Genomic DNA, 9,948 nt, shown 5'->3' with positions numbered 1-9,948 from the left:
CTTTAAAAAAAAAAAAAGTTGTCACAAACAAAACTGTGGTCCCCCAATTAAGTGAATAGGTAATGGCGTGGCAGGTAACTTAGTGCTCCCTCTATTGGAGACAGCGAGGACCTGGGAACTGTTGGGTTTCAGTCCCACGGCAAGCCAGCCAGAGGCACCCGCCTTGAGTCCACAGCCTGTGAGTCCGTATTCACTGAGCACACAGCGCCCAGCAAACGTTGTGCTTCCACAACGGTTTATGTTTAATATGTGTGTGTATTTCTTTGTGTTTGTTGTTGTTACTGTTTTGTTTTGGTGACTCGTGTGTAGTTATCTCCCATATATATTGCCTACTTTCAGGGAGTGACCTTTTCTTTTTTTTTTTTTCTTTCTATTAACATATAACGTATTATTTGTTTCAGGGGTACAGGTCTGTGATTCATCAGTCTTCCACAATTCACAGCGCTCACCATAGCACATACCCGCCCCAATGTCTATCACCCAGCCACGTCATCCCTCCCACCCCCCACCACTCCAGCAACCCTCAGTTTATTTCCTGAGATTGAGAGTCTCTTATGGTTTGTCTCCCTCTGGTTTCATCTTGTTTCATTTTTCTCTCCCTTCCCCTATGATCCTCTGCCTTGTTTCTCAAATTTGGAGAGTGACCCTGAGACATTATTGCCTTCTTCGAAAATTTAGATATTCTGGTTTCATTTCCTTGTGTCTCGTGTCCCATGCTTTTGGCACTTTGGTGCAAGATTGTGGTCTAGAGAAAACGTCTACTCCCAAATTCCTCCGAGTGTGTTCTCTCCAGAACAGTGGAGTGAAACACATTCTCCTCTGTCAGTGCATGAGGAATGGGGTAATGAACGTCACCCTGCTCCCTTAGCACTATGTTTAACTTACTAATATGCCACGTCTTACTTGTTCTGATAGTAGTAATTGTCATCACTCTTCCATAGACTTCATTCCTACCTAGGCAGGCTGAGTTGGACCTGGCTAGGAAGTAGTTGACCAGAACCAAGATTCTAAGAAAATAAAATACCACGGTCACAGTAAGAGCCAATGAGTCAGGATTACTCTTTGTCAAGAAGGAACAGAAGGATACCAAAGTTTAGCAAGACTTTAAGAAGATTCTAGATATCACAGATGAAAGTAGTCAAAAGTTAGTATTCCAAAGAGTGGCGCCATTTGAAAAGACAGAACACAAGCACAAACAAATAAAAAAGATTCCAAGACACTTAAATTAAGGGCAGAAACTTTTCTTTTCTCTCTTACTCCTTCCTGTCTCAGTAGGATCTGACCACTGGTGTAAGGAAAGAGACTGCAGCTGGGAAGGAAATGATGCCAAGAGCTGCAGCTGCAAAGAGGGTTTTTTTTTTTTTTTTTTAACTTTTATAGTGTAAAATTAATACATACACACATTTTAAAAAACAAGCAGTACAGAGTGGTACCAAATGAAAAGTAAATTCCCTGCCTGAACCTGTTCCCCAACTCCTCATTTCCAGCTCCCTATTTTTAAATATTTTCTGTTCTGCTGGTGGTTATCACAATACCTCTGAAACCTATGTTAATACTTTCATTTCTTGTTTTATGAACTTGAAATAGCATCTATTGAAAGATGAGAAACTTATTTCTTTTATCCATCTGCTTCTACATTTTCCAGTTACATTGTTTTGGTTTTTCTGGTTATTACCATTTTAAAGAGTATGCTTACGTCTGTATTTTGTTACATCAATTTTAGACAGTGTATCTTGATTTTTTGCTATATAAATAAATAGGTGAAAAAGATCTGTGACATTATCTCTTCCACGTCTCTGCTGCCTTAATATTCAGACTTCCATTTTTTTTATATTATCAATGTTAGTATTAGTCAGATTCTTTTACAGTTGTTGTCTTCCAAGTTTTGTTTATACGTTGATTCTACAAATTCAAATAGCATTTCCATTATTCCAATGATTAAATTACTCCTTACCGAAGGACCAAATAGCTCTACTTACTGAGAAAGAAAGGGTAATCTTATGTCATTAAAACTGAAAGATGAATGTTCCAAGTGTCAAAGTCAAGTGGGATTCCTTAAACTCAATCTTTAAGACTTTCTAGTACATTTAATTTGGTCGATGATATCTTTAATTTCCAAAAAATCTGTTTCTTTGTTCTTATTTTATAGCCACCCATTCTTTGGCTTCTTGACTCTGAAGATGTTAGTTGGTTTTGTTTTCTTAATCAGTTTTTTTTTTTTTTTTTCCCTGTTCTCTTACTTGTTTTCTTTAGGATTCGACTGTTACAATATCTGTTCCACTTGGACCTTCTCATTTTTGTTTTTCACTTACTCTAAATTTTCTGGGTTTTTTTCCCCCATATATGTGAGTGATGAAAAAGGTTGACCAGTATTGATAGCGTGATTTGCCACTGCGGTATTAGACCTCTTTCTTGAATGAAAAGATGGATGGCAGGTTCTGTGTACATATAAGCTAGTAGTACTGTTTTAGGGTACATTTAGATATTTTGTTCACCATGTATTTTTTGAAAATTGACTTTTTAAAATACTACATTAAAATTAAAATATCATATCTTATTTACTTAGTTTTTTGGTGCACCTCAAATTTTGTGTGCCTGGTTTCACTCACTGTAGTATCTATTTGGGCCAAGGGCCTGAAAGGTTAAATGTACTTTCCAGGTATGGTCAGTAGAGGGCAGCAAAGGGTAGTGGAGTGAGCACTCGCAGCCAAGGCCTGGGCATCCCTTTTTTCCCTCTATAGAGATAAAAATCCATCAGTGGTAGTAGAAAGTCCAGAGTGCCAGAATCAGGAGAGAAATTACTCATAGGGATACTGATCCAGAATGGGGATCAGCTGAGGAGGCACAATTCACAGCCTGGTATCTATCTTAGTGAAGTGAACCACTAGACATCAGGAGGGGAATCATTCGACTTTCCCAGTCCTGACTCCTCCTACTCCCTGCCTGTCTAAAACCTCAGATCTGGCTCCGTAAAATAACAGGAGTCTCCTGTCCATCTTGGGAGCTGATGCAAACTTCCTGACTGAGAGTTAGGACATGGTACCAGCAGTGGCTAAGTGTTCCTCAACCAGCCATTTCAGGGAGGAGAGACTGAGTGGGATAGGGGCACCATAGGCAAACACTGACAGCTGATGAAAACACTCACATATGTGTCAGTTAAATAATTTGGGAGCCAACCTAAATGGGATGTGGCTTAAAATATATTTTCTTTCCTCCTCCAGAAGGAAAACATTGTTTAGGTGAGGAAAAACTATATGACTTTGAAATTAGACAAACTTGACTCTGCAGATTATTTGGTATGTGGTTCTCAGTTACTTCACTTTATTGAGCTTCAGTTTCTCCATCTATAAAATGGAAATAATGATTCTTACCTCACAAATCTGCTGCAAGCAAATGAGATGATGTCCATAAACTGCCTGGCAAAGAACTTGGCAATTTGTAGTTACTCAATTGGCATTACTACCTGTTCTCTCTCCCTGTCTTTATTCATGGGGGGAATACCCATTATATTGTTGCTATTTTTGAATAAAAAGTCTCATTGTCTCCTGTAAGCATAACTAAATTATTTGAAGGATTAATCTGTTAGGTACCATACTAACATTTCTGCAGTATGATCTCATTTAATTCTCACAACAACCCTATGAAGCAGATGCTTTTATCATCATTTTGATTTTGCAGATAAGGACATTGAGGCTTTAGAAGTATAACTGGTTTACCCAGTGTCACGTAGGTAGTAAATCATAAGGAAGGATTAAAACTAGGTAATTGGATTCCAGAGCTCATGCTCTCGACACTACATAATGTTTTCCAATATACACATTTAATCAAAGATTTAAAATTGTAAGGGAATAAATCAGAGAAGAAATTAAAAAATACATGGAGACAAATGAAAATGAAAACACCATGGTCCAAAAACTTTAGAATCCAGCAAAAGCTGTTCTATGAGGGAAGTTTATAGCAATCAAGGCCTACCTCAAGAAGCAAGAAAAATATTGAAGAAACAACCTAAACTTACACCTACAGAAGCTAGAAAAAGAACAAACAAAACCCAAAACCTAAAGAAGGAAGAAAATAATAAAGATTAGAGCAGAAATAAATGAAATAGAAACTAAAAAAAACCCAGTAGAGCAGATCAATGAAACCAGGAGCTGGTTCTTTGAAAAGATCAACCAAATTGATAAACTTTTAGCCACACTCATAAAGGAGAGAGAGAGAGAGAGGACTCAAATAAACAAAATCAGAAGGGAAAGAGGAGAAAGGACAACCAACACCACAGAAATATGAAGGATTATAAGAATATTATGAAAAATTGTATGCAAACAAATTGAACAACCTAGAAGAAATGATAAATCCCTAGAAACATATAACCTCCCAAAACTGAATCAGGAAGAAATAGAAAACTTGAACAGACTGATTACCAGGAATGAAATTGAATCAGTAATCAGAAAACTCCCAACAAACAAAAGTCCAGGAGCAGATGGCTTCACAGGTGGATTTTACCGAACATTTAAAGAAGAGTTAGAAGGAAAGCTTCCAAAATCACAAATTCATTCTGTGAGGCCAGCATTACCCTGATACCAAAACCAGGTAAAGACACTTAAAAAAAAAAAAAAAAAAAAAAAAAGGACAGCTGGGTGGTTCAGTCAGTTAAGCGTCTGCCTTCAGCTCTGGTCATGATCCCAGAGTCCTGGGATTGAGTCCCCCATCGGGCTCCTGGCTCAGCGGGGAGCTTGCTTCTCCCTCTACCACTCCCCCTGCTTGTGCGCTCTCGCTCTCTCACTCTTGCTCTACCGCAAATAAATAAAATCTTTTTTTAAAAAAGAGAGAACTACAGGCCAATATCTCTGATGAACACAGATGCAAAAATCCTCAACAAAATAATAGCCAACCAAATCGAACAATACATTATAAAATCATTCACCGTGATCAAGTGGGATTTATTCCTAGGATGCAAACGTGATTCAGTATTCACAAATCAATTAACATCATACATCACGTCAACAAGAGAAAGGATAAAAAGCACATGATTATTTTAATAGATGCAGAAAAGCATTTGACAAAGTACAATATCCATTCATGATAAAAACTCTCAACGAAGTAGATTTAGAGGGAACATATTTCAATATAATAAAGACCATATAAAAACCTACAGCTAAAATCATACTCAATGGTGAAAAACTAAAAGCTTTTCCCCAAGATCAAGAGCAAGACAGGGGTGTCCATTCTCACTACTTGTATTCAACATAGTACTGGAAGTCCTAGCCCCGGGAATAAGACAAGAAAAAGAAATAAGTGGCATCCAAATGGGTAAGGAAGAAGTAAAACTTTCACTATTTGCAGGTGACATGATACTCTATATACAGAAAACCCTCCAGACTCCACCAAAAATAGACTAGAACTGATAAATGCGTTCAGGAAAATCACAGGATACAAAATCAATATACAGAAATCTGCATTTTTATACACTAATAATGAAGAAGCAGAAAGAGAAATTAAGAAACAGTCCCATTCACAATTATACCAAAAATAATAAACTACCTAGGAATAAACTTAAACAAGGAAGTGAAAGACCTATATTCTGAAAACTATAAAACACTGATGAAAAAAAATTGAAGACAACATGAATGGAAAAATATTCTATGCTTATTGATGGAAGAACAAATATTTTAAAATGTCCCATACCCAAAATGATCTACAGATTTAATGCAATCCCTATCAAAACACCAATAGCATTTTTCACAGAACTAGAACAAATAATTCTAAAATATGTATGGTACCACAAAAGGCCCCAAATAGCCAAAACAATCTTGAGAAAGAACAAAATTGGAGGTATCACAATCCCAGATTTCAGGGTATATCACAAAGCTGTAATAATCCAAACAGTATGGTACTGACGGAAAAGTAGACAATAGATCAACGGAACAGAATAGAGAATCCAGAAATAAACCCATGATTTTATGTACAAGCAGGGAGGCAAGAATATACAATGGGAAAAAGATAGTCTCTTCAAAAACTGGTGTTGGGAAAACTGGACAGGTACATCCAAAAGAATGAAACTGGACCACTCTCTTACACTATACACAAAAATAAAATTCAAAATGGATTAAAGACCTAAATGTAAGACTTGAAACCAAAAAAGTCCGAGCAGAGAGCACAGATAGTAATTTCTCAGACACTGGTTGTAACAACATCTTTCTAGATATGTCCCCTGAGGCAAGGGAGACAAAAGCAAAAATAAATTATTGGGACTACATCAAAATAAAAGGCTTCTGCACAGCAAAGAAAACCACCAATAAAATGAGAGGACAAGTTACTGAATGGGAGAAGATATTTGCAAATGATATGAAAGGTTAGTATCCAAAATATATAAAGAACTTATACAACTCAACACCAAAAAACCAAATGATCCAATTTAAAAATAGGCGGAAGACATCAACAGACATTTCTCCAAAGAAGACACAGATGGCCAACAGACACGAAAAGATGCTCAAATCACTCATCATCAGGGAAATGCAAATGAAAACCACAATGAGCTATCACCTCATACCTGTCCAAATGGCTAAAATCAACAACACAAGAAACAACAGGTTTTGGCAAGATTGTGGAGAAAAAGGAACTCTTGTGCACTGTTGGTGGGAATGCCAACTGGTGCAGCCCCCTGTGGAAAACAATATGGAGGTTCCTCAAAAAATTAAAGGTAGAATTGCTATATGATCCATAACTGAGTATTTACCCCCCAAATAGAAAAACACTAATTTGTGGGGTGTCTGGGTGGCTCAGTCGGTTAAGCATCTAGCTCATGGTTTCAGCTCAGGTCATAATCTCGGGATCGTGGGATCGAACCCCACATTGGGTTCTGCGCTCAGCACAGAGTCTGCTTGAGATTCCCTCTCCCTCTTCCTCTGCCCCTGCCCCCACCTGTCTGCTCACCCTCTCTCCTTCTTAAATAAATAAATAAATAAATAAATAAATAAATAAATAAATAAAATCTTTAAAAAAAGAAAAACACTAATTTAAAAAGATATATGCACCCCTATGTTTGTTGCAACATTATTTACAGTAGCCAAATTATGGAGCAAGCCCAAGTGTCCACTGATAGATGAATGGATGAAGAAGATGTGATATATGTATATATATATATATACACACACACATACACACACAATGGAATATTATTCAGCAATAAAAAAGATGAAGTCTTGCCATTTGCAACAACATGGATGGATTTAGAGGGTATAATGCTAAGTGAAATAAGTCAGAGAAAGACAAATACCATATGATTTCACTTATATGTGGAATTTAAGAAACAAAACAAATAAAAAAGAGATAAACCAAAAGACAGACTCTTAGCTATAGAAAACAAACTGATAGTTATCAGAAGGAAGGTGGGTGGGGGGATGGATGGTAGGTGATGGGGATTAAGAGTACACTTATGATGAGCACTGAGTAATGTATAGAATTATCGAATCACTATATTGTACACCTGAAACTAATAATAACAATTATACTGGAATTGAAATAAAATAAATATAAAAAAATAAAAGAAAGAAATTGAATTAAGAAAATAGTCTAGGGGCACCTGCATGGCTCATTCAGTTAAGCATCTGCCTTCGGCTCAGGTCGTGATCTCAGGGTCCTGGGATCAAGCCCCACATCGGGCTCCCTGCTCATAGGGGAGTCTGCTTCCCCCCCTCCCCCCCACCCCCCTCCCTGCTCATGCTCTCTCTCTCTCTCACTTCTCTCTCAAATAAATAACATCTTCAAAAAAAATTTTTTAAATAGTCTTGTCTTTGCAACATGCTTAAAAATATTGATATTATGGGCATAGGATCACCTTATACTATCTCTTCTATTTGATATTTAGGGTGAAAAGTTAAGTGTTCAATGAAATAGATGAAAACAAACCCTATCACTGTGATTCTATTTAGAGCTCATTCATCAAGTTAAAATAAGTAGCAATGGTATTTTAGAAGAAAATAAGCTTTAGCTATTACTGTAAATGTAACTATTACATGACTAAGGAAAGCTCCCTTTATCTTTCTAAGAAAACTTTTCTCTCCTTGGCTTTACTACAAGGGGAAGATAGAATCAGAACACTACATCTTTCTCAATTAATTCCTGAAGATTAGTAACTCACAATCCTGGTTACATACAAGAATCACTCAAAAAATTTTTCAAAATACAGGTTTTCTGGATCTGATGAATCAGAACCTCTAGGGGTTAGAGAGGGAGTGCCTGAAAACTCCCCCAAGTGAGACTGATGCATATCAGTATTGATAAGCAGATACTAGATTCTAGAAGGAGAGTTTTCCTGGTCTCTAAATCTCTAACCTCTCTGAAGGGAGAGGCAGAGAAATGGGACATAATCTGGGAATTGGGGAAGGTGCAGAGATAAGTTTGCCTACATTTTTACATTAAATAACTGTTGACAGATGCTTGATGGGAGGCCAGAAAGTGTTGCCCCATGAGCCTCCATGGTTCTAATACAATCAAACATGTCCAGACTAGCACTTGTCCCTTTAAAAGTGGTGAGAAGGGGCATCTGGGTGGCTCAGTCGGTTAAGCTTCTGACTCTTGATCTCGGCTCAGGTCGTGATCTTGGTTCAGGTCATGATCTCAGGGCTGTGAGAGTGAGCCCCAGGTCAGGCTCCACTCTCAGCACTGTTTGTGCTTGTCCCTCTCCCTCTGCTACCCCCCACCCAAATAAATAAATAAAATCTTAAAAAAAAATAAAAGTGGTGAAAAGTCTGAAGGCCACTATCTACATGTCACTTCTGTGCTAGTTTGGTTTTAAGATGAGAGGCCTCAGTAAAGTCTAAAAGGTCTACCAGGACTTGTGCTCTTGCCTCTACCTACTTTTTCAGGCATATTTCATGCTCCTGTACCTTCTGCCTGTATCTCCAAACTAGCAAACTCTTCCATGTCTCTGAAACGTCACATATTCGCATTCTGTCCCTTCAGCTGAAAAATGTATCTTCCCTTCCAATACACTTCTCTTCTTGTCCCTTCCCTCTGCCTTCCTCTTTTCTCTCCTCTCTCTAATCAATCCCTAATTATTCTTTAAAGCTCATTTTAAAGGAGCTCTTCAAAGGAGACTTCTTCACAACTGAAATCAGGTGTCAGGTCCCTCTTTTAATTTCTCATCTCACTCTTTAATTTTTCTCTGCAGTACTTTCCAGAGTCTGGTGTTACACAGTTATTGATGACACTCTTTGTTTAATTTCTGCCGCGCCCCCCCCCCATTTAAATCCTGGTTTTGTGAGAGTTGGGCCTGGCTCTCTGTTGCCCAGACCTAGCAAGTGTCTTTCTCCTAGTACAGGTTCAAACACTATCTGTTGAATGAATGAAGTAAATGAGAGAGAGACTAGTTTAGGTCATGCCTTTTCCCCATCCATCCATGCCAGAAAACTATTTCACTCACCCATTCAAGAGAATTTTTGAATTCCTCCAATGTGCCAATGTTTGTGAGAATTAAAATGATAAATCAGACATAGACTTTTTCCTTGAGGCCCATAGAGTCGAGTGGGGAATAAAAGAGAGGGATTCACATACCTGTTCGAGGTGCCTATAAGGGAAACCATGAACTTTGTTAGTAGGATCAAATTTCAGTCCTCCACTGTTGTCAAAGGAAAGACACTGTCCGTGTGAGAAGAGTGGGGGGCCCTCACAGGAAGCTGAGTGACCTCCTGAGTCAGCTGGATTTGAATCCTTCATGTTATGTCGCAGCTGCTTGAATTGAAAGCGTCTAACCTGTCCGTGAAGCACCTCCTCATCTGTAAAATGGTCAGTTTTCTAGTGGACAGGGAACACCGTCTCCACGGAAAATGTTTTTAACAGACTACTGTAGGTTCCGTCACACTGAAGAAGATGTCCGCACGGCAAACAGATGTTTAGCATCACTAACCATTGGGGAAATGCACGTTAAATCCACAGTGAGATATCATGACA

The sequence above is a fragment of the Mirounga angustirostris genome, unplaced genomic scaffold, assembly GCF_029215605.1.
Source record: "Mirounga angustirostris isolate CCGP_5_RB_7025 unplaced genomic scaffold, mMirAng1.0.hap1 SCAF_116, whole genome shotgun sequence".
Lineage (NCBI taxonomy): Eukaryota > Metazoa > Chordata > Mammalia > Carnivora > Phocidae > Mirounga > Mirounga angustirostris.
This window is presented reverse-complemented; position numbering follows the sequence as displayed.